General features: G+C 36.9%; 1 protein-coding gene across 1 annotated transcript in view; it reads right to left on the bottom strand.

Moving 5' to 3' along the window:
- stum (mechanosensory transduction mediator stumble) overlaps window positions 1–26049 on the bottom strand; it is a 228329-nt gene extending 202280 nt beyond the window's left edge. The window contains exons 1-2 of the mRNA XM_069821472.1: window positions 25963–26049; window positions 23721–23974 (exon numbers count right to left, since the gene is read on the bottom strand). The gene's annotated coding sequence lies outside the window, so the exon portion shown is untranslated. The remainder of the gene's footprint in view (window positions 1–23720; window positions 23975–25962) is intronic.
- Between the last annotated feature and the right edge of the window lie 1312 nt (window positions 26050–27361).

Below are 27361 nucleotides of genomic sequence, written 5' to 3' on the forward strand. Positions count from 1 at the left end.
GGTTACAGTTAGGGCACAAATGCAGGTATATTATACTATAGGCTACTTAGGGTCTCTGCACATCTTATTTCATAACCATGTATAAAGTATAGTATACTATACTCTCAGGACTCAGAAGGTTAAAAAAACCAATAAAAAGTTATTTCTTTCTTATTCTGCTTCTCTTTCATTTTTTATCTGACTTACACATACTTTTGATCGTACACTAGACATCTCACAAAAGCAGGCTTCTCTGGTCATGAGATCGGCATGACTCAGGCCATCGCAGAGACATCTCAGGGCAATCACAAGACAACGGACAAACACCCATTTTCGCGGACGGAAGATACATTTCTTCCATTGCTCACACTGGGAATCGAACCTCGAACCGCTTGGTTGGGAAGCACACACACTATCCACATAGCCACAGAGACGGACTTGTTACAAGTTACAAGTGCTAAAATATTCTGATTAAAGTACCTAATTCTTCAACTAATCATAAAACACCTAACATATGTTGTAGTGTTCTGATACGACATCGTGGAGTGAAGAGTTATTTGTGCAAGATAGGGGGAAAAAAACCCTCGTTACGGATGTTCGAAGGCGGGTGAAACTGTTCGGCAATAATGTTGTTATGCGAAGCTTTTGCGTCAGGTAAGCTCTGGTGATTATGGAAATACAATTTCGCAGTGAAGTTAGTCTAATCTAATCCTACACTTCGACTCGTGCTCCGAGACCGTGGGTTCAAATTCAGCTTGTGTTGATTACCTGGTGGCATTTCCGTGGCCCTCTCAAGCTACAGGGCGAATGCCAGTTATTCCATGACAGATATTCGGACTCAGCTCACCAAATACTATCTCGCTATCATCAATTTCACCGACGCTAGACAGTCGTACAAGTGATACAGCGTCGTTAAATAACCGAATTAAAAAAAAATCTAATCTGATCTTTTTGTGAAATTAGAATCAATAAGGAGTTCAAAAACGATTAACTATCTCCAGAGTATACCTGGTTGGCGAGTTGGTATAGCGCTGGCCTTCTATGCCCAAGGTTGCGGGTTCGATCCCGGGCCAGGTCGATGGCATTTAAATGTGCTTAAATGCGACAGGCTCATGTCAGTAGATTTACTGACATGTAAAAGAACTCCTGCGGGACAAAATTCCGGCACATCCGGCGACGCTGATATAACCTCTGCAGTTGTGAGCGTCGTTAAATAAAACATAACATTTCAACCATCTCCAGAGGTGTATTTATAAACAAAAAAGTGCCCTGGCTCTGGGATTTCGGTAGTACCGGTAGTAGTGTTCGTCGTCGTCGTAGTCGTCATCATCATCATCATCATCATCATCGTCGTCATCACGAGGGAGTGAAACTTGTTGTCTGGTTTCAGGTTAACTGTGTTCTAGAGTCCATTTACTGTATACAATAGAAGGCCAGATCAGCGTACGGATATTATACAGAATGGACACTTCGCGTCGGTACCTTTGATGTAGCAAGAATGATTTCAATGACCTTCAAACCAGTTTGAGCGTGAGATTCTGCTTTTTTCCAGGAGTTGGCACTGACATCACACCAGCTAGCAGTCGACATAGCGGAAATATAACACGTATAATTAATACATCTAGGTACATTATGTACTCAAAATAAATTGAACCGATGAAATAATAAATCCGTCATTAACTGTAATGTCTAGATTCTAGAGTTCCTTTATAATGAGAGTTGAGACGTTGACCCCATCAACAATTAAAATATGTAATGATTTGATAGCGTTGAAAGCGAAAAAACAAAAGTCCTATGAGAAGTAAACCATATACATATATTATATTGTATACAAATATTAAACGAATTTGATACATAATTTTATAATGTATTATTTTATAATATTATAAAATATAAACAATTATTATTACTAGTTTATCACTGAGAAATAAGGAAAAGCTGTTAGCTTGAATTTATTTGAAGCAAAGCGTTACTGGATTATGCAATAAGGTAGGCGATGTTTGGATCCTGTGTCTCAACTCTATTCTCAATTATTATCTTAGCGTGTGCTCAATTATACTAACCTCTAGAGCAGGGCTGGACACCGGGAGCGATTCCAAACTCTAAACGGGGACGCTTAATATTCATCCGTTACAATATCAACGCTGCGCGGTGTTCGGCGGGGAAGAAAGGGGTTTAAGAGAAGTCATATGGCTCCCCGTGAGGGACTAGAATCCGCTCTTGATGTCCAGCCCTGCTCTAGCGCTTGAAAGTGGAACTAAACGCCGGGACACACAGAAACAAAACACGGGAAAATTCACTCAGTGTCCATTCTTTGTAATCCCTATTCGCTGGCCAGATCGTGCTCCGTTGAACTACTGTGCCTTAGTTGTTCGCTATTTACATGCTTTGTGTTACATTCGACGAGTAACCTTTTTAATTGACTGTTTACGACGCTTTATCAACTGCGACGAGTAACTTATATCTGGGCTAGAGACCACAGAATTTCGTATTAATTTCGAAAAAAAAATCGTGATAAAAATATTATATTTCGCGTTTTATTGATGATTAGCTTTAAGATAATTGCAATAATTTCGTATAATTTGGAAAGAGAATTTTACGTGAAAAAATAACCCTATACTATGCATTAGGCGCCAAAATAATTATAAAAGAAAGGTTTCATACATCAATTTATTCAACAGATGCACAAGGAACCCACACACATTTCAAGACATCAGGTGTAAATTCAGGGTCATTTCAGAGCTCGTAATGCCTTAATCACGCCAACTTTAACATTGAAATTGTTGGATGGTTGTTTCAAAACCATTTATTTCAAAGTGAGGAATGCTACACTGCAATCAGAATTTTTATATCCTTGAAATAACTCATTGTTTTAGCCCTTTCTGAGAGTCCATTAACATTATTAACATTTATCTGTACAATATTTTTTGGGTTTAATAAGTCATTTAATTTTACAAAAAATGAATATGAATCATGTAACTCGTATTTTTTCAATTTTCTGTATCACTAGTTTACTGGCATGCTTAAATAATTTTTATATTTCAGTCGTTATGTACAAACGGAAATGGTTAATTAATTTGCCTGTCGACTCTCCTACATTATCAGAAATTACTATATTCATTCTACGCTTCATGTCAGTGTGGGTAGGCCTATATCTGTGGTCTCTACCTATCCCTCTCCACCACTGACCATGACTATTCAAGCGCAAACAAACGAACAAACAAACTCGTAACTACAGTGGCTGCTAGTGCTGCTTATGATTAGGTTTTCTCCGGAGCGGTTGTTTGCGCGCTTTCAATCGGAGACCTCCGGTTACCTCCGATTGATGCCGCGCAGGTTGTATATGTGCTGTGACGCAGACATACACTTTCCGCTGAGCATTCCTTTAATCGGATCGGGTAGAGATTCGAGTCCGCTGACGTCCACGTATCTTTTAAAATAAGTTCTAATTTGTTGTTGTTTAATCTCGCTTTTATGTTAATCTCTCTTTCTTTCTTCGGCTCTTTTTTGTGTTGCTTAAAGTGCTACGTTAGCTGACAGATTTTTTTTTCTAGTTTTGAAATTCATAGTATATGTGGAAAGCCGAATTAGTTTTATGTCATTGATCAAATTAATAACATTCAATCTAACTGCAAAACTAACGCAGAAGTAAAGCTTTTCAGTACCTAATGTAAACATTTATACTTTAATTCTCCTAGAAACTCTCGTTTAATCGCAAACAGGGTTTGTCAATTATTATTCTAATAGGTTTAGTTAACGTAAAATATATTAAGGAAGCTTCAGAATGAAACAAAAGAAACGTGGGCTATCAATGGGATAAAGTTTACTGTCCAACATAATTTATTCAGATTCTTCACCGGACAAGATTGTGATTATTGTGTTAAAGGGTGTCAGTATTTGAACTGCCTCTTCTAAAACGCGCCACTCTTGCTCTGTAATAAAAATATAAGTGGATATCAATTTAAGGATAATTGTAATTATATTATTACCACATGTTTCTTTAGTTTCATTCAGAAATATTTTAATCCAAACAGTAAAATATAACTCAAGTTGTCTAAACAGTAAAACATAACTCAAGTCGTCTTGTAAATATTTCATTTGTTTTTTATTGCCTCGAAAGTTAAGTTTTAGAGAAATTTCAAGACTTTTTCATAGACTGTGAGCCTTTGGGAACAATAGCACTAAAACAATTTAAAAAGAAATCGTATCAAATGTTTTGCGTAATTGTTTTCATCAAGTTCGCGATTGTGCGATCGCTTCAAATGGTCTAACAAATTCGAAGTTCCACCACCCGTACAGTAAATTCGCCCACAAAGTTTACAGTGTGAGACTTTATTATTACCTTCAACTAAATTAAAGAATTTCCATGCGACGGATATCCGATTTGGTGCCTTTTTATTCCACTCACAACTACCGTCAGTCCGTACGCGCTGGTCGTCCTTGAGCTAACTGTCGCTTCGCTCCGAACCCCCGCATCCCTTCGTATGTCCCCTGTTCCACCTACGGTAGTATCGGAGATCACCGGTGGAGAGCTTTATTCGTAATCTCCGATTCCTCCGCGGTTGTAGTCACTCCGATGAGCAGCACTGGTGGCTGGTAACAAAGTCGCTCCAGATCAGGGGTGGTGAGAAAGGAACGATAACTGAAGTTCCTTCCGCGCGGTAGTTATTTACCTTCTTGAGGCGTCCTACACTGTTTCTGAACTCGCTCCAACCTCCTTCCCCTCGAAGGTCGCGGACCTTTTTGAGCCATGCATCAGTGCAAAGAAGTTAGTTGAGTGAGCTTGTGGTACAACGGGAAAATGAACCCTAACGTGATAGACAGTGTTATGTTTAGCCAATGTAGAAGAACTTTGTTAGTGATTCAGGTTTCAAATTCAGTTTTCAAAAATGTCTCGCAGAGGAACTGAAAGATGGACTTGTAATGATAAATGTAAGTGTTTCATAAATATACAGTGAATCACTAAATTATTCGGACAATGCCCATTTATTACTAAATAATATGGTCACATGTGTAAAAAGTATTAATAAAGAATTTTATGTGAACTGTTGCAAAGTTTACTTTTTAAAGATTATACACGGTGGGTTTAATGTATACTTTTACTTTGATTAGGACGCAGTAGTGGGGTTCGAACCCATATACGTCATAATGTGATATCAACATAAGTTTTCGGACACCAATCAGAGACCACAGGTAAGTTGACTGCAGTCTATAGAATAATGTAGTCAAGTACACGAATGGTCAATAACAGTGTGTGCCTTCAGTAGCTCAGTATTGTGTAGTGGATAGAAATAAATGGGGCTTAGAGGAAAAGACATTATGTTCGAGCAGCGTCAGTCAGTGGTCTTCCACAATGCAAGGGGAAAATCCTACCGACACATAGCCGATATTACTACAGATGAAGAAGAGCACAGTGGCGGATATTGTTCAGAGATATTCAGAGATGAAGACAGACTTGAATCGTATCCTCACTCAGGACGTCAAAGTACATTTTCCATGCGAGAAGAAGCGATAATAGTACGGAAGGTAAAAAAAAAATCCTAGATTAAGTGCTCCAAGAATTGCTTATGAGGTCAATGAAGAATTGCGAAACAAGTCCATCCTGAGACTATTAGAAAAATTCTCAGGAGAAACAATTTTCATGGCCGGGTGGCAAGAAACAAGCCCTACATCAACAAAAGAAACAAGAGTAAAAGACTACTGTTCGCAAAAGAGTACCTAGAAAAGGATCAGGATTGGTGGAATCGAATTATCTTTTCAGACGAGAGTAAATTTAATATAAGAGAATCAGATGGCCAGATTACAGTATGGCGAAGACCCAATGAAGAGTTTAGCAAGCAAAATATGCAAGTAACAGTTAAGCATGGTGTTGGCAGTGTAATGGTATGGGGGTGTACGTCCGCAAGCGAAGTTGGCAATCTAGTGTTCATTGACGGAAAAATGGACAAGTATTCGTTACCTTCTATTCCTGAAGGATAATCTACAGCAAAGTGTGGAAAAAATGGGGATTCATGACCGGTTCGCATTCTACCAAGATAGTGACTAGAAGCATTTATCCTATATTGTACAACTCTGGTCGCTGTACCACTGCCCCAAGGTACTCCATCCTCCTCCGCAGTTTCCAGACATGAATGTGATTGAACATTTATAGGACAGGTTGGAAAAACAAGTGAGGAAAACTTAATAAAATCAAATCAACATCTTAAGGAGTGACTTCACAAAGAATGGCGAAACGTGTGCAAAGTTTACGCAAGAAAATTGGTAGAAAGTATGTCTGAGTGGTTAGCAGAAGTTATAAAAATGAAAGGGAGGCCAGATAGGTATTGAATATTTTTTATAGAGGTACTGAACTAATTTTATTTAGAAAGATGTCCTGTGTCCGAATAATTTTGTTAACCAAAGAATGACTTAAGTTTTAATTTATTGTGAATGTTATTTCTGTTTATAACTATTAACGTATATTTTTCATTAAGACTTTGACTTTACTGGCTTTGAGCCAGAGGCCGTTTTAGGGTCTTATACGCGCAGGATGCCCTCTCCAGCCATTGTACATAAATAATAATAAATATATATTTACATACTTATACACTATTTCTGGCTTAAGTGCCAGTAGGTGTGTGAGTGCGGTGATTGGCTTTTTATTTATTTTATTTTATTTTTTACTTTATTTTTTTTTGTTTTAATTATTTTGGTGTAGGCCTAGTTTGTTAATTTGGAATGCTTAAGGAATGGTGAACGGGACAAGAGTTCGGGGTAAAAGATATTAGTTGATAGACAGCATTAAAGTATTATATGGGGAGATTAAGAGGAAAGCAAGAAAGGGAAATGCTGGGTTTGCAGTTAAAGACCTGCTCTTGGGCAGAACACTGTGCATACATACATACATTTTTGAGTTTCCCCTTCCGGTGGCAGAAGCGTCTGAATCGTTATGGAGACTTTCATGGTGTGGTGTTATTTTATTCATCTGCCTCTCTGTTGCTGTCGTGTGTCCTCTCAGACAGTATTCAAATTTCCAACACGTGTTTGTGGTTTTGTTTGTGTGTTTTAGTTTGGTGGTGGGGGCTGGTGGTAGTTGTAGAGGAGTTTCTCCAGTGTTGTTCTGTTGTTTGTGTTCGGGGGATTTGCGAAGATGTGTTGTGTATATACGCGATTTACTGCCGAATGTGTGTATTTCCTGTTTATGTTGTTTAGGTGTGTGAAGAGTGGCTTTGTTTTTGTGGTAGTGTAAACTGTGTTATTTCTGGTGCGTCTGTGCAGGTGGAAGATTTGGCGGAGAATTCTTCTTTCGCGTGCTTCAAATTTTAATTGGGTCGTTGGAGGGGCTTGTGCGAGGAAAATGGAGGGATATATGCATAGGGATCTAACCAATGCTTTGTATAGGTGGAGGAGTGTTTCGGTTATACAACCGGGTCGATTGATGCCACTTAGGTAGCTTATTGCTCTGGTGGCTGCATTATATTTCCTCCAGGTTTCTTTAGCTACTTCGGTCCAGGAGAGTTTGGAGGTGAGGGGTATTCCTAGATATGTGAGATTCCGCTGGAGTGGAAGTTGAGTGTTGGCTATTGTGGTTGGGTTGTTCTGGAGGACCCGAGACCGGAGTTTTGGGCGGAAGACGCATATCTGTGTTTTGTCTGTGTTGACTGTGATCCGCCACGTGTTGGTCCAATTTAGATACTGCCTGAGTGTTGCGTTTAGTAACTTCCTAGCGGAGGGGAGTCGGGGGTGTGTTGCCCAATATGCGACGTCGTCTGCATATTGTGCCAGTCCTACTAGCGGGTTATTAGGTAGGGGAATATCTGCCACATAGATGTTATACAGAGTGGGAGATATGACACTGCCTTGGGGGACCCCAGCTTCTATTCGGAAGGTCCGAGAAAGTTCGTTCCTTCCGAGTCTCACCTGTCCTGTTCGGTTCGATATGAAGCTGGAGAGCCAACGTGTGATTTCGTGTGGCAGGTTTAAGGATGTGAGTTTATATTTTAGGGCGTCTATCCAAACTGTGTCAAAGGCTCTCTTGGCGTCTAAGGCAATAAGGATGCTGTAGTGTCTGCGTGTATAAGCCTCTTCAATGGGAGTGAGCACTCGTATCAGCTGGTCGTGTAGCTGCGCTCCCGGTCGGAATCCGGCTTGAGTGGTCGGGAGTAGATTGCGGTTGCGCATATAGACGTGTAGTCGTGACACGAGAACTTTCTCCATTAATTTGGCTAATGTTGATGTCAAACTGATCGGTCGGTAGTTTTGTGGGTCAGACGCGTCTTTGCCTGATTTAGGAAAGAGAAGAATGTGAGAGTGTTTCCAGCGCTTTGGTGTGTGTCCTAGTCTGAGTGATCCTGTGTAAAGTTCTGCAAGATAATTTAGTGCTTTGGGAGGCAGTTGGCGTAGTATGTTGTAAGTGATTTGGTCTGGTCCGGGGGAAGAGTTTTTTATGTATCTTAGTTCCAATGATATGTCTAGCGGAGTGATGTTGTCAATGAGTGGATCGTCGGTCGATCGAGGAAGTGGCGCTGGAAGCGGCTCGTAGAGATCAGGATTCTGTGTGATGTGATGTGTAATGTATGCTAGATGTTGGGGGTCGAAAGATGGGTGATTTGGTGTGGTGTGTATATTTTCTAGTGTGCGGCTGAGAAGATCTAGTTTACCAGGCGTGTCGTATACTATGTGTTGTCCGTCGCGTAGTGGGTGGTTTGAGTTTGCGTGTTTTCCTCGTATCCGTTTGATCACGTCATTAAGATATGATTGTATATATGTGACAAGAGTAAAGAATTATATTTTTCCTTTCAAAAGTTATGTGTAAAGAGACAAATGCCCTTAGTGCACTTATACCCTCCATGTCCGAATAATTCAGTGATTCACTGTAAATGGAAAAAAGGAAGTGATAAACAGTTTTTCATAACATAACTATGACCAAAATCTGTGAAAGTGTACTCAACAGACAGAAATTAAGTAACTCTGTGAAAAGAAAAGCCATCGATGATCCATGTGAGCGGTCTATAATAATTTTACACAGAGAATTGATGAAAGCAGACGCACCCACACTGACCAGCGAATAGGGATTATAAAGAATGGAGACTGAGCGAATTTTCCTGTGTTTTGTTTCTCTGTGCGCCAGCGTATAGTTCCACTTTCAAGCGCTAGAGGTTAGTATAATCGAGCATACGCTAAGATAATAATTGAGAATAGAGTTGAGGCACAGGATCCAAACATCGCCTACCTTATTGCATAATCCAGTAACGCTTTGCTTCAAATAAATTCAAGTTAACAGCTTTTCCTTATTTCTCAGTGACAAACTAGTTGTAATAATAATATTTTATATTTCAGATATAATACATTATATTATAAAATAATATAGCCTAATACATTATAAATACATCGAATTCGTTTAATATTTGTATAATAATATAATATAGGTAGGTATATGGTTTTACTTCTCGTAAGAGTTTTGTTTTTCCATTTTCAGCGCTATCAAATCATTACATACGTTAATTGTTGTTGGGGTCAACGTCTCAACTCTCATTATAAAGGAACTCTAGAGTCTAGACATTACAGTTAATGACGGATTTATTATTTTATGGATCCAATTTATTGTATTTGAGTACATAATGTACTTAGATGTATTAATTATATGTGTTATATTTCCGCTGTGTCGACTGCTAGCTGGTGTGATGTCAGCGCCAACTCTAGGGACAAAGCAGATTCTCACGCTTTAGCTATCTTGAAGTTCATTGAAATCAGTCCGGCTACATCAAAGGTACCGACGCGAAGTGTCCATTCTTTATAATCCCTATTCGCTGCACTGACATCATATGACGCCACTCTGAAAGAACATTCATCACGCAAGAGGTAAGATACGCCTAAGCTACTTAAAAGTTTACAAGAAGCTCATGACGCACTAGATTCACCTGAAGTTATTACGAACATTGGTGAACATTTTGTATTTGTTAATGATAGGGAGAGTCATATCGTAGGTTTCACAGTCAAAAGTAATTTGTAATTATTGTGTGAGTCGGATACTAATTCGTGGATGGTACATTTAAAAGTAGTCCAAAATTATTCACCAGATTTTCACAATTCATGGATGAACAGTTCAGAATTACCCAAATGACGAAGTAACTCTGCACCAAGTAAGCTTCTGTATCAAACATTTTCAATCATGTTTATACCTGGACGGGAGTGAGCCCATGTGATCATTGGGGATGGGCTCGTGTATAAAAGGGGTACTTCATGAAACCCTATAGTCAAGGAACAGCAAACCTGTTTCATCGGACAACAAGTTTCGCTCCCTAGTCATCACCATTTCCGCAGGAATACTTACGGAATGTCAGTTAAAAATAAATGGGTTCGACTCTAGATGAATCGTTTATTGTAAAAACACCACAACCGATATTTTTTTTACAAAATGTGTTTTTTTTTTTGTGGATTTTGATTGCCAGCATGGATGCGCATCTTTTGATATAAAAAACCTTGGTCAATGTTACTTATGTCCCGCCCACTATAGAGACATAGGCCAATTTTACACATATTTAGTATAACTTGTTGCTTCTTTGACAGGTCAGGTTGGTTAGTTTAGGTTTTTGTTATAGCCTACCTTGCATATACGATTATAGCGCAATATTGGCAGTGATAAAAGTGAAATATTCGTTCAGTGGGCGTTGGATACTCTACATTCACCCAATGGAGGACCTTAAGAAGATTTTGCAGTATATACCGGATGAAATGAAAGGATTCTACACAGAACTGTACACATGGCCTACCACCAACAAAGATAGTAATGACAGTGGATGCGAAAGCTGGAAAAATAGTTAAGTCCTGATAAGAAAAATGTCTGTTGCAACAGAAAAAAAACGTTAATTTTTTGTAATTTTATACTGTAGTTTTTACATAGATTATAAAGTATGTTCATACTTACTTTCATTCACTCTGATAGTTGGAAAAAGGCAATGCTTTGCTTAGTTTCAGTTTGTTTGTTGAAAAAACCCCATAACATCCTAATTAATTTAATTTTTAGGGACTTTATATATATATATATATATATATATATATATATATATATATATATATATAGGCTATATATTATAAAACACAACTAATGGTGAATAAACCTTATATTTAGCAACTAATATCACATGTTAAATACATTTTTGACAATAAAAATTAAAGTAATGGAACTGAACAGTTTTTATTGGTTTCCCAAAAGTTTTGTTTTTGTCACTTGTGGGTTTTTTTTTTTTTTTTTTAGAAATAAACGATTCAGATATAGAAGTTGTTAGTTCTGCTGAGTAGATCTCACTATGCAATTTTTAAAATAGGAAGAATATGACATTTTGCAAAATTTACGATAAAATGAAAATCATTAGTGCTCTGGCGCCGCCCGGCCTCGAAAAATAGTACCTTGAGGTCGCCTGATCTGAAATATACCCCTGAGTATCTCCCTCCATTGTAGAGTTTAGTTACCTATAAAACAAATCAGAAAGCACGTGTCATTTTGGATTCTGATTGTGACAATTCATTGGGGAGTTTCTCTCTATGTATTGTATGACAAATGACAGTTATACTCAGACTGATTAAATTACCTTATTAGCAGCCAGCACAACTGTTTTGTCTCGTCTCGCTTCTCTTTCCCACTAACTAGTTTTCATTCATACCGTGCGTTTGATAATAGCATGACGGGGAGAGGAAATCCAATACTTTCTGTGTTTAACTTCTCAACAAGACTATCAGAGCCGTTATGCAGTCGGGACGAGAAGAACAGGGTGTACACAAATTAATTTCCTTTTCAGTGAAGTTTGTAAAGTTACTCTAGTTTCAAGTAGGCACCAACAAAGAGACATTATCAGAAATAGGTTACATTGTTCATTTAATATAACTTAATTCAAGAGATTGCCTTTAGTATTTAGTGAATTGTTGGCATGTGATTACCAGTTAAACTAAGAGTAAAATTTTACGGAGCTTGCCTCTGATTGTTATAGTGGATAAACCGCAAGTTGTTCACTTAAATGTAATAGAAATTAAATATTTGATAACACATTGACTAATAAGATATTTTCGTAACAAATGTCTTAAATACATGTTAACTAATTAAAAAAACTCCTTGAAATTATATACGGCTTCTCAACAAAGCGATCCTCGGTTCGATTCCGGATATATATTCTGACAGTAGAAGGCAAATATCTGAAACCGCGAAATGTTATGAAAGTCATACTTTTTGTAGACTTTATAGAGCATGTCACGATTATGTTTGCTGTCATATACATCCTTGTTCCTGATTTACTGCTTGCTTGGCAGTGTGTTTTCATGTTGTTCAATATTTTTAATGTGGGGTGGGGTGGGATCGGAACTTATTCAAGGTGGGCAACCCTCTGCTCTTGTCCTCCATAAAAATTGAAGGGTTGATAGCAAGAATCGGACAAGTCCGAAACATTAATCGAAAAAAAAAATAATCTGACATATGTTATATAGGCCTAATTAGGTTTCTCATATATCTACCAAATTTGGTAAAAAGTTTCATTTTTCTTTTTTATATTGTTTCTTGAAAAAAAAAAACATTTGGACATATTCACTTTTAGCAGAAAATTTGATATGTACACACATTAATTGAGAAAAGTATATGAAATCATGTTTCATTCATATTGTTAACTGTATCGACATACAAATAAATACTTCATAAGTGTTTCATGAATTAAAAACTTAATGTTGGAATGACTTCCTGAACAAGAAAAACAATATTGTTATATTTATATTTTTCTCTTTCTAAATTTGTGTCCTTCAGTATTTGAATTCTTGACACATTAGGTTTATCAAGTACCGAAAAATAAATTATTCTAATAACAATACAATCATCTACGCTGAAAAAAAAATTATTATTATTATAGCAACTGTTTTCACTCGTCACACCCACTGCTATTGTCATCTTCTGTTCTGCTATCTCAATATTCTCTTTATTCTGATAACTTGCTTTTTTTATCTGGTTAATTTTGATGATCATTCATCTGTAAAACGAAATATTCAACCAATAACACCGACAACAGCTAATATGGAAATGAAACAAAAGAAAACAACACTAATGCCATCTCATTATATTTTGCAATAAGAACCGGATGTTTGTGACTTGTCAGTCTTTTGCTAGAAAGATGTTGGACTAACCCTCTTTTTGCAGAAACGCTACCTTTTCAAACACTCAACGGCACAAATCCGGTTTTTGTAGAAACTTGTTATGTCAACAGACGCAGCTTGAAATGAAGTGAAGATAACTGTAGTATACTCAAAATAGGAATTTTTGGACTTGTCCGGTTTTTGTTATCAGTCCTTCAATTGCAGTGGGAGTAGATTATTACTTGTCACGACAAATATTAAGTATTTTTACGGATTCACATTGATTCATTTTCCATTAGTACACAATCTAAACTTGAAAGAAGAATAAAGTACTTGAAGCTAAAATTTAAGGAAGATTTAACAAATTAAAACATGAACTATTAGTGAAATTATAATGCAGGTTCAGTCTTCATGACTTATCAGGTTTTACTTTAATATTAAAAACAAATTAATGTACTATACATTATACTATTGTCCGCCGAGTTAGCTCTGTGCTAGTGTGTCTGCCTCCAGACTAGATGGCTCGGGTTCGATTCCCAGTGGGGTCAGATTTTCATGTAGGCCTAAAATTTCTACCTCGGGACTAGGAGAGGTGGCAGTGCAAAACTTCTAATCACTAAATTGTGCACCAATATGCCTTGTTTAAATTCCAAATCTCTCCGCAGTGCATATAAAGAGAAGGCATATGTCCATCGGATTCGTCCATCGAACAGGGACGTTAAGTCTGGCGGCTCCCTTGATCTAATGTGCCACTACATTCGGACAGAACAGCGGGATCAGATGTGCAAAAATAGATCGTACCAGCTGAGCTTCCAATACCTTTAATTTGTTCCAGGGCTCTTGTATAAAAACTAAAAATCGGGAAAATATTTATACATATAATGTCAATTGTCTGTAATAGTGGGAGCCTTAACCTTCCGCCACCTTCTGGGCTGATTTGGCCGGTAATGGAGTTGACTTGAGCTTTTTATGTTGTATGTAATGCACTGTTAGTGTTTTCAAAGTTGTAGACTAAAATTTATAGCGAATTCAAATGGTATTAATGATTGACCAAGATTGCATTGGGACAAGTTTTCTGAGGTCACTATTCTTTCTCTAGTACTATATAGCAAATCTACATTATCATCTCATTATCACCAATTTCCAGTGTTATACAGCTCTGTCGCTCGTATAGGCCTACACAGAGCCACTGTTGGCCACTCCACCTAGTGCATGGTTAATCAAGCAGAGGATCTTATTCCTTCTAACTCCCATGAACCTGTACGCTTGTTCCCAGGACGGTGTTTTGTTATATAGGTTTAAATATACATTAATGTTCTGTCAGTATCTCATTTATATTTTTCACATTTAACAGGTGATAGATGTAATTTTATTCATCTCCATATAAAAATTCTGCCAATAGTGTTCTGAATCGTGATTGTAGACTGCCTTCAACTACAAATGCGACAGTCGATAGTTTTATTTATAGTATGTGACATAAAGCTCATATTATTGCAACAAAAGAATGCATATAAAAAGTCTGTATTGTTTACTTCGAAAATACCGCAGCTTTGCATGAATATGGATTCTTGCGCATTTGATATTATCGTGCTCTTACACGGTGATTCTAAACTTCCGTGCGCATTACGAAAGAAAGTGGCATGGAAGCCCTTAACTTCAGTTATGTTTTCAAAGGAAAGAGAACATAAGATATGAAGTGCTTAGGCTGCTTTTAACTTCTGCTTCGGTTCTTATAAGATTCATTTTATCAAAATCAAAGACCTAGGTTCGAATCTTGGTAAAGAAGGAAAGTTTATGAACAACAAAAACAGTGAATAATTTCAAAGGGAAAAATTATTCCGAGGCCGAGTATCGATCACAGGACCATTGGCTGAACGCGCCAACGCTCTACCGACTGAGCTACCCAGGAACTGTACCCGACACCGTCTCAATTTCTGCCTACCTCAAATTGACTGACAAGATGCCAGAAACCCAATTTTAAGTGCACACAAACTCTGTGTGACTTAAATTGTGGTTTTCTGTTCTGCTTCATAGGGAGCTCTACCCGGAAGCCAGATTTGCATTACAAAAACAGTGTTGGTGGTATTAGGACGTGCTTTTTCCATGTAGCCTACTTAATTTATCTTGTGATTAATTCACCCTTTGTTCAATTATCCTCTTCATCATTGCTGACAGCAGTACGAAAACAGGACTTCAAGTCATGTCTCGAGGTATAATCGCCAGATATGCAAGGATACGCCACAAAGATAAACATCGAGGAAATGTCATAAGTAGCCAGTACATACATATACAGGGACATCATTTTATTTTTACTTCAATTTTTATTGTACCTGAGTTTTTTAATGTACTTCACTCCCACCCCTTCTTCTAATGAAGTTCAACCGTCCTCCACACAGATCCAAGACCGCATATACAGTCATAGTAACCTTACGGTCATAGTAAACAGTACGTTCCAAAAATATTTTCGCGTTTTCCAGTAACGAAAGGGCTTTCAATATTGAATAATTTTCGCACAGGTATTGTCGCCCACTTGCCTACGTCGTATCCCGGTTTCCCCCACAAGCTTTTATTCGCCAGCTAGTGACTGGACTGTCTTAGCTCTTTTCTGAGAACATTAATTTCTGTTAGGAATTGGACGTCTACGTAATATTATATAACTCTTTAAAATAACTTAAATAAAAGGGCCTCGTTAAGTAATTAACTGTCACGTGATTTCCTCCCTTTCTACGACCTTATGACATAACCACTTGGACGGACAGTAGATAGCATGTCTGAGTAATTTTATCTTTTCGGATCGGGCAGAAGTGAAGATTGAATTTACAGTACGTAAGGTACTCTTTTAAAGAGTAGGTACAGAATTATTTCAACATGAATTACTAGTACGAAGAACGAAACTTGTAATTGGAATTAGGTACAATAGTCTATAGTGCGATAATATGCACATGGAACTGAAGCCTGTATCGAAATGAACGGCCACCATTTTCAAAAATGTGTTTAAATATCCATATTATGATTATTTTTCAATTTAACTTCATTCTCTATAATGTACGCTAATGTGCTATAAACAGTATAATATACACTGCATAATGAATACGTCCACATGGACAGCTCAGTTCGTGAGTAAAAACACTCATTGTTAATACTGTACTGTATTTTGATTAAACAAAAATCTAATGAAAATGATCTAACTCAAAACCGCAATATTTCCTAGTTTACGTAAATGGATGAACTACTTTTCTTCCCTCCTATACCTAGTGAAGTGATTTGTTCGTATATTACGCCAGTATCATCGAACTCCAGTCGTGGAAGGGGGTAACAAACGGCGTTGATCCAGAGGTATAGGCAAGTTAATATTAAAAATGTTAGTAAAAATAAAATGATGTCCCTGTACATAGTGTTCTGCCAAGGGTCGGGTCTTTCACTGCAAAGTCAGCATTCTCCAATCTTACCTATTTTCTGCCTACGTCTTAGTCTCCACATCTTAATGTTGTCTAACATCTGATATCTTCTTCTGCCCCGCACTCTTCTCCCGTCCACCATTCCTTCAATAGGCAGTTTCTTCTCAGCCAGTCACCATGCCATGTTTGCAGTATTTTTGGGAATGATAAATGCGATAGTTTCCGTTGCTTTCCGCACACCACTCTCTCTTTTGCAGTAAGGTCTTCTGAATCTGGCACCGAAGAACTTCGATTTCTCTCACAGCTTTAATCTTGCCATTGCTTATTATCACTAAATAATCGTCTTAAATGTATGAATCTTTTCGATTTTTCGTTTTCCTAGGTATTTTCTCATGGCCACGATTTAACTTCTGAAATTGGCCATACAAGTTGAAACATGTAGGTCTATGTGTACCAATTACAATGTATCATGGTATACCGCCGGCGCGGTGGCGGGATACTGAAACAATCGTGATACCAGATCAGAAGGTATCACTTTTGAATGTATACAATGCCAGATACGTAGGACATTTATTACGGGATTGGTACACAGGCACAAGTGCGATACGAACTCATCGTGCGTTTCAGATGGTATCAGAACGTGTTCCTGTATTCCGCAGGCGACGGCATACCATGGTCGCTTCAAATGAAACGATATGAATCAGATCATGTACGGCTTTGTATCGATAGCGTATCAGTAATAGAACCGTTTTCATATGGTTGCGTGTGTGTTCTATGCGCAGCATACCTTCAGATAATACAACAGATCATATTTCTAAGGACAATCGGCGTATTGTGAAGTCACGTGCTCCTCAGGTTCATATGAACAATGTTTTTGTCACTTCGATACGAAAAGCAAGGTAGTCATTTGCTACCATCAGCTGTTGACTTGCATGCCGAGAGTAGTCTACGACAAGAGTTTGAATATCCGTTAATTAAGTTACATTCCAAATGTAATTTTCTGATATCATCGATAGGACAAGACTATGATATAATGTTCTGACATTCAAACAAAATGTTTAAGGTCTGCTTTTCACAAGAAAATGTCATCTGCCAGCAGGAAAGATGTTAGACTAAATTGGAAATTGTGTGCTAATCTCACGCCGTTTGATTTGCTTTAGAAGTACTGAAAAACAATATTTGGAGAAACATTTTTCTCCAAGATCTTCGTGTGAATTCGAACTTGTTATGAAGTTACAGTTTTGTTTACACAAAGGCAACAACTACTACACATGGGCGAGTGAGCACTATTGTATAAGTCTTGATATAGGCCATTCGTTATCTCATGAAACCTACTTGCTCGTAAGGGGAAGAAGAATGTGGACTTGCTATGCTTCCACTTGCAGTTAGCTACCTCACTTACCCCCACCATAAGTTTTTTTACTCTGATGTACGGCGCACGAATACATTTGGTTCCACGAGATAACGAATGACCTATAGAAGCTTAAACTTTTCTACCGAGAGTTACGCCGCCATGTTTCACAGAACAATGATCATTCGGCACTCGTCCTATTTCCAAGCTGTTACGTATACCTTAAAGTGACACTGTATAAGGCGGGGTATTGGGATCTTATGCATGTAGTTCGAATACTTTGACATTGCGTCAGTAGTCACAATCCTCCACTGAATTTAGTGGTGTTATAATAGGCTGGCGATATATTCTAGTACAGTGGACGTCATGTTTGGTCTGTTCAAATAATGAAGTTCTTCTTCTTCTTCTTCTTCTTCTTCTTCTTCTTCACCGGTTTAGGAAATTTATTCCTGTTCCGATCTGAAAAGTCACTCCATCTTTTATGTAGTCTACCAGCATTTTGATTTTCTTTTGGTTTAACTTATATTTTTTTTAAATGTTATCGGTAATCTTCATGAATTCATTCCTAACTCTGCGAGACGTTGGTAACGTTTCCAAAGGACATAAATGATACTCGGAAGTGTCAGAACATTAAATTCTATTACGATAAATACCAGAAGGAAACTTTGAATCTATACGAGTATATTACTTAATTCTCAATGTCAAACTACCTCAATATTATAAGTCATTCGGTAGCAATTTCATCCCTCATTGTGGTATTCTGACTTTCGATTCTGAGACATAGGTCTGTATTATCTATGAAGCTTACCAAATGCTCTGTTTCGTGTTTAAATATAGGCCTAATATTTTTTAAATTACATGGTTCATTTAATGCAAGTTCTTGTTAAGTTGAACATTAAACTATGTTATGGACCCGAAGATTATGTGTGTATGTATGTATGTATGTATGTATGTATGTATGTATGTATGTATGTATGTATGTATAGTATGTATGTATAATATGTACAGTATGTATAGTATGTATGTATGTATGTATGTATGATGAACAAAACTAACTGCCGCTCTCGTTCGCTGTGTTCGTTGTATTTCTCTTTCGAGTCTCGTCTCGTAACTCTCGTGCGCTTCGAATCTCGCTCATCATTCTCGAAATAGCATTTGGTTGGAGTGGAAAGATTTCGTAACTTTGAATAACATACATCATTGAAATAAATAACATTAGAAATGTTTAAATGAGACAAAAAGACAAAACAGAACAGTAGCTTAGTTATCAAAATGTTCTGGTTCTATTATATATTGCCTATGGTTATATAAATAGAAAAAAAAACAATTCTCAAATAAATTTGCATTTCTAAGAAACATAAAACATAACGTTAAATAAAGCGTTAATATTTTTTTACTTGAGATTGTACACTTGATCTCAAACATACGAAAAGAAAATTCCTAGCCTTTTAATAAGGGCTTAGTAATTAAATAAAGATTGGGGAACGGATTATTATACACTGAAAGGTACAGATGATGTTTCAAATAGGTCACTTGATTGTTTATACATATATAATAGTTGCCAAAGTAGATAAAAGTTCAGTCTGGTATAAACAACTGTGGCGATTCAAGACTGCTTGACGTTCGAGAGTTGATCACTACCGAAGTCCCGACATCTTGAAACACTCACAAGCAGTCTTTACGTCAACGACGCGACGTAGACAGCATTGTCGTGCGGGTTTTTGGCTTTGCGGGCGCTGTTAGTTTTGCTTTCTCGATCGTTGTTCAACTTTAGTATGTATGTATTTATTAACACACAATTGGGTATACACCCGGTGGCAGTGATATATAATATACCTACAATAATATTACAATAATTACAGTAATAAAATTACAATAATTACAGCAATAAAAAATAAAATATTTCCTTATCATTCTCGGTCTCATTTTCCATAATCATTAACGACACACTTTGCACGAATAAGACACCAGGACTAAAGTCCACCGATACGCCCATTTCCAACACACTCTTGCTACGGCTTGAGATGCGGTAGCAACGCATGTCTTTGATAGATTGCCGTGATAACGCCTCGTGAAACCAGTGCATCGTGACTTCTATCGTTACATGTATCAACGTGTATGGCCACATTTACATGACGGGATTCTCTTAAACTGCAGTCAGCACTGCGGCAGACGTCTATTTGGGACAACAAAGTACATCATATTGACAAAAGACAAATATCAATACCTAAGTTTGGATTCGAACCCAGGACGGTAGCATTTATGCAATGTTCAAACTGAGTCCTAACTATTGTGTATGTCACAATCAGGTCTGAATTATAATCTGTAAATAAAAATGTTGCTGACTTTGGTTTAGCGAAAGAGGAAGTATATCCGTTCTCCGCATGTGTTTGTAGTTCATACAGGAAATGTGTGTAGGTACATTATGCATATTCAAGGTTCCTTGATCATTACAATGCAAATCAGAATATTCCTTAGAGGTGAACTTACTACGTAGATCAGTGAGACTGTAAATACTATTAAATCAACGGGGAGTTCAAGTGGACATTAAGATTCATGTGCGTGCATGGCAGCGTCTGTATTCCTCTCCACGACTTGTTGAACAACGTAAGAGGACAGGACTAAAACCATCAAGTCACCGTTGTTCTATTACACATAAGCAGCAAAAATAGTTTGTTCCAGTTGGTTCAACATACTCAGACATGACAAAAACGGAGACACAAAACACATCCAGTGACATAGAATACACGGCGAGGAAATTGTGGTACCAGGTTCTTGCAATTAGATTCAGAAGCCCTTTTCTTGTCTTTATCATGCTTGTTCCGTTCCACACATTAAGTTTCTGATGGCGATAGTATGAATAAAGTGATTCAGTGATCGAGTGATTTAACAAACACAATTTCTGTGAAATCCACAGGTAGTGTGACCTAGCCTATATTTAAACTTTATCCTCATATCAAAAGAAAATACATTTTTGCGTTGCTGCAAAAGTCGTTTTCGAGATTTTGGAAAAAAATAAATCCGTATTTAAACATCCCAATAGTTGTCTGATAGTCATTTTAAAATGGCAGTCTGCTCTCATGCATGGCGTCTTTTCAGTTTCATAATTTTCTTCTGTTTGACTCGATGCTTATTAATGATTAAAGAACATAGATAGGTATATATGGAAAATAAAATCTGTAAAACAATTTATAAACTATAAGTAATGCTCCAATTTTGTAGTTACATTTCCAGTATAGTAATGGAGAGTTATATCCCTTTGAAAGGAATTAACTCTGTGTATCTCACAATTTGTGTTAATGCTGTATTGTGTTACCCAAACCTCTGTAAGATATCTTACTGATCATACTGTCACAGGGCGATCCTCTGTTTGTTAATATCTGGTGATAGTTCAGACCACCTTTACAACAGACAACTACGTGGCGGGATTCTCTTAAACTTCAGTCAGCACTGCGACAGACGTCTATTTGGGACAACAAAGTACATCATATTGGCGAAAGACAAACATAAATACCTATGTTGGGATTCGAACCCAGGACGGTAGCATTTATGCAATGTTTTTTTAGTAGGTTATTTTACGACGCTTTATCAACATCTTCGGTTATTTAGCGACTGAATGAGATGAAGGTGATAATGCCGGTGAAATGAATCCGGGGTCCAGCACCGAAAGTTACCCAGCATTATACAATGTTCAAACTGAGTCCTAACTATTGTGTATGTTACAGTCCACTCTGAATATAATCTGTAAATAAAAATATAAAAAAAATCACAATAGCAATGACAAGGAACAAAGGAATTCGATATTTGAAACTTGATTTTATGATTTTCTGATCTTTTCAAAAACCCTTACAGAACTGATATTTAATCCTTATGGTGAATTTCGTCGAAGTCTGGCGGTCTTAATTAGTCAAATCCACTCTCTCACCTCCATACTGGGCACCCTGGAATCTTTCAAGATGTGAAAGAGAGAGTGGTGTGTAGAAAGTAACGGGAATCTACAGAGTTTTATTTTTTCCAAAAAACTGCAAATATAGCATGAGTATTGCTGAAACTGATCAAGAAGAGAAAAAGAAATTGTCTGAGTCACTGGCTAAGAAGAAACTGCCTACTGAAGGATGCAGTGGAAGGAATGGTGAACGGAGAAAAGTTCAGGGCAGAAGAAGATATCAGATATACAAAATTAAGATATATATGGATCAAATGCGGAAACTAAGAAGAAGGTATAAAAGAAGGAAGCTTGGAGAATGCTGGGTTTGAAGTGAAAGATCTGGCCTTGGACAGAAAACTATGAATGAATGAATTATGATGAATTGTTGGAATAATAGCAAGGGAAACGGAAGTACCCCAAGAAATTCTGTCAACACAATCTTTGTCGACAATATACTTCAGTTTAATTAATGCCCTACATTTGAACCTGAATCGCCGATATACTAGGAATCCGGAGCTCTAGTATAATGTCTAGTTCTAGGAAGTTCGTACCAAAACATAGTTTTCAGATTGAGTGCAGTCACACATATAGATGACGCCGGCTCTATTGCACAAGCCGTCTTCTCTGTGTGCTATACTCTGTTCATATAAACAACTCACAGTATATCCGCAAGTATCGCTGGATGACTTTCGTAACTACATTACAATAATAAGCATAGTAGCGAAGAGAAGCAGTTTCATTACTCGTTAACGTTTACAGTGGAGTTGTGCAGTTTAATGAGCGGTTTTTAAAAAGGCAGAATTTACATCTTCAAACACACGAAGTAGAATGCAATGCTTCAAGATTTGCTAGTGATCATATATTAACAAATGGAGATAAATTTTCCTGGAAATTATGTAATGTGGGAACTATAATCTACAAAATTAAGGGAAACATTCTTCTTCAAAATCTGACTCAAATAGACATAATTTTATAATTTCTCGACCTATGTATAATGGTTCAATATCTCTTAAAACAATTGCCTGCAGCAATCAGTCTGCTGCAGTCCAGAATTATAAATGACAGAAGCCGCTAGATGTGGAAGAATAATATCATTTTCCAAATACAGCCAACAGTGTGTATTTATATATGTGTATATAATATATATATATATATATATATATATATATATATATATATATATATATATATATATATATCTCCGCAGAAGTCCCAATAGTCATTAAAGCAAAAATGAAAAGTGTTCTTGAATGTTGGGTTTAATGTGATGTGCCATATGCGAAATGCGCTATTAGATTAAAAAAAGCTGTTGTTCACTTGGTGATACAGTAAGAAATTATGTATCATACTTCAGATTTGTTCCAATTATGTCTTATGACATAGAATGAACATTTTCAGGGTACAAATATTGCTTTTCGGAGCATAGAAGAGTATATTTTTGATAAACAGAAAATGTACAGATCCAGAAACAAAATTTGGGCCACCTGAATTTTGGTTCTAATTATCAATTATTTTATTTTTTAAACAATATTAATTGTTCATTTTATTTCTTATTATAAAACCACAGATCAACGGCACAAAGACAAGTTTGGCTACCACCAGAATGTACATGTTTGTTTTGATGGTTTGTTGACGTTGAGAGCTGCGTTACTACTGTTCATTCGGTAGATATATAGTCCAAGCTCACATAAATCAACAGTTTCGGTACGAACTTCCTATCTCTAGTTATGACTTAAGGTGCGTTTGAAAATATTTGATTCATACCGATTATATAAAGTTTACAGTTACCAAATTTTCAGTTTTTGGACTGAGGTTATTAGAGGATTTTGTGCAGTACAACAACAGAATTCCTTTTAGTGAACACCACAAAGGAAAACTTAACATACATACGTATTCTATAGGCTATATTATTTGATCACTCATAATATAGCTGCTAAGCCTCTGAGCTAAGCTGTGGAGAGGCGTGGCACCGTACCAGATTCGAAGTCGCTGAGGTCGCAGGCACTCTCTCAAAGAGACGGACTCCGGCGGAAGCAGAGACTGAGCACATTCACTTCAGTTGTCACACACGTCAATGGCCCCACAACACAACGCGAGGGGTGAATTCCAGCCACTGTCTGCTACCAGAATAGAACGGAAGTGTCGGTGAATAGGGAGGGCGGCTAAATTTGAAACAATCCACTTGTCAGAAAATCGCGCGCCGACACCTGCACTACTGCTGTCCATTTCCTGGAGACAAAAGTAATTCCCACAGCAATGAGTTACATATTTCCTAAGTGCAGAACTATTTATTTTTATTCTTTACTTTAAGTGCATTTTATTTTGCTCAAATATGTATCATTTTTATTAATTACTTTGTTTTTAATGTATGCTATTATTAAAAATAATTCATTTTTATGAATAGTTATTTCATTATCACTTTCTTATGCGTTTATTAGGCCTAGATGCATGCACACGAAGGCCTACAATACATATGGTACGTACATAATATATACCATACATATGTACATACATACATACATACATACATACATACATACATACATACATACATACATACATACATACATACATACATACATACATACATACATACATACATACATACATACATACATACATACATACATAACAGATATTAATACTGTGAAAATGAGTCGGTGTTGATACAGTTATTTAAATATATGGGCATAAAAAAGTGCCTAGACCTATAAGATATATCCATAAAATGATAGATATTTGGCATATTATTTTTACAAAGCCCTGGGTTGTTTGGTTATTTCAGTGAGTACGATTATAGGTTGTTTAAATAAATTGTGGGACAAAACTAAACAAAGCTGACTTTCCCACAATTTATTGTTTAATTTCATTACTTAAATTCGAATCTTTATTGGCGTTATCTGAAGTCTGATTAGTGTAATATGTAGCTAATCGGCGATGAATGCAATGGAGGGGGAAAGGAACTGGCCACCCTACTCCATTATCTCCTGGCCTAATTACCTCATGAGTGATGCCTTGTTGGTATCACTTGTAAGGTTCAGACTGTTTTCGGAAAGCTGACTAAACAACAATTGGCGGTAATGGCTTAGGTGGACAGCACATTATGATTTATTGGAACTAAAACGTGTTGTTATTATTATTATTATTATTATTATTATTATTATTATTATTATTATTGTCATCATCATTATCATTATCATTATCAACATAATTCGCACGGGTATCTGACAAATGAAATATCACCGAGAATTTTCGTGTTTATTAATTAAAAATGTCAATGTAGGATCGACTTCATCCCAATAATTAGATATATTGTGACAATTTCCGAGGTATTCTCGTTCCGACTTTCTTAATAATATTTTACACTCTGCAGTTATACATTAATTATTATTAAACATCCAAGCTAGATTCAATTATCTCAAATAACATATAGGCCTCTACTTACGTAATTCAAGTAAAATTGTGAATTTTTCCACTTGTAATTTAAAATCTTTAATTCACGAATACCTGTACCACTTTCCTATTCCTATGTAAACTACAATAATATATGACACTATTTCAATATTAATTCATTCTGCAACAAAAGCAGGTACTACCCTAATTTTTATTTCTTCCTATGTCTGATTTATTTGAAAGTGTATATTTTATATAGGCCTACACATTAAATCATACTTAAAAATGCTAAAGTTGTCTGTCTTGTAACTCTAAAAATGTTAACCTTTCACACATCACCTTCCTTTAAAATGCAAATGCATGTTGCTCCTTTCTTGCAGTACTTACATGATACTAAAGTACCTGGGTGTACTTCTCAGTCTTCCAAAAGGTAATCCAATCTAAGAAGTTAAGTATTCTCACTGAATTTGAGGGGAAGTAGCATTATGGTACATAATATCATTAAACTTCACTTATTTGCTTTACATTTCACGACTCTGTCCTAACCTCAACAATATGCAAAGTATCTTAACAATAAATGAGTTTCTTCTTGGCACATCACTGTCTCCATAGAAACCCTTACTGTACTCGTCACAGTGGTCAGTGAAACCAGTCACATCCTCACAATCACCGTGTTAGAACCATTTTATTTAGTCGATGTGCCTCTTATTTTTCCGAAAATTCATGAAATTTAAATCCGTCCGATACTGAGAACCGTCATGCCAGTTATTTGTGGACGCGTCTCGATGTGCAGTTGTTTGCGCCGAGGTAAATTTCGGACTCACCTGTGCTCAGGGCGCGGCGCGGCGAACTATGGGCCCCATCCTACTTGTTGTGCGGCTCTCACACAACTGGCCACCAGCTTCTCACATCGATCCGAGGGCACCCGCCCGCCTTATTCTTGCATCGCGGGACATGAGTCAAGGACCTCTCCCACAGAAAGGCCTTCTCATTTTATTTAACTTGCATTGCTCTTAATTTACGACAGTGGGTCTCATTTCAGAGCGCCAGGACGCTTTGTGAACGCCATCACAATTCGTTGCGAACAGTTGAAGGATGTGTTCTCTTCAATTGTTGTTGGCACATGACGTCATCTGCTGTTCTATTCTGTTATAACATGAATATTTTCGAATGACTATGACACAATGACACACAGATAGAAGGAAATTTAAATGCAAGGATACAAATAAATAAATAAATAAATAAATAAATAAATAAATAAATAAATAAATAAATAAATAAATAAATAAATAAATAAATAAATAAATAAATAAATAAGTAAATAAGTAAATAAATTAGGCCAGTAAGCTGACGATGTTTCACTACACTGTAATATTTGCGATGGAAAAAGCGGTTCCACAGCAGATTTTTCCCGAGTGTTTTGGTTTCGTAATCGACCATTATTTCGATGTCAGTTTAAATTGTTGTATCTCATCTTTAACAACTTCAGAATTGAAGTTTGTCAAATTAAATTTCACTATATCTTATTAAATTATGGACAATTTAAAAGTAGGGCTATTTATTTTCTATAACTTTTGCCAGAAAATCATTCTTTTGAAATATGAAATTTTTACTATTACATTGGATGGTAACTATTGCTAGTTTTGAGGCTATCAATGTTACTGTCTTCGACTTTTTCTTTTTTATTTTCTTCTTATTTCACACGTTTTATGCTCGAACGCAAAGCAGCTGGTGGAATTGGTAATATCGAGATGAAGTTCGGCGAGATGAGTTCGAGAAATCGTCATGGGGTTACCTAGCATTCGTCTTACAGCTGGCAGAAACCTCTGGAAACAGTCGTAACAGGATCCGAACCGACGCCCAAGGGCAGCCTCAGATTTCGAATCGAACTCGCTACCATCTGAGCTATTCCTATCGCCTTTCACATTTTACTAGAGGATTATTGTTATTCTTTTATTTTATTATTATTACCTAGTAATTATTCGAACGATGCTGTATTAGTCCACATGTGTGGAGTAACGGTTAGCGCGTCTGGCCGTGAAACCAGATGGATCGGGTTCGATTCCCGGTCGAAACAAGTTACCGGGTTGAGGTTTTTCCGAGGGTTTTCACTCAACTGAATATGAGCAAATGCTGGGTAACTATCAGTGTTGGACCCCGGACTCATTTCACCGGCATTATCACCTTCATCTTATTCAGACGCTAAATAATCTAAGATATTGA

This window comes from Periplaneta americana, chromosome 3 (genome assembly GCF_040183065.1).
Source record: "Periplaneta americana isolate PAMFEO1 chromosome 3, P.americana_PAMFEO1_priV1, whole genome shotgun sequence".
Taxonomy (NCBI): Eukaryota; Metazoa; Arthropoda; class Insecta; order Blattodea; family Blattidae; genus Periplaneta; species Periplaneta americana.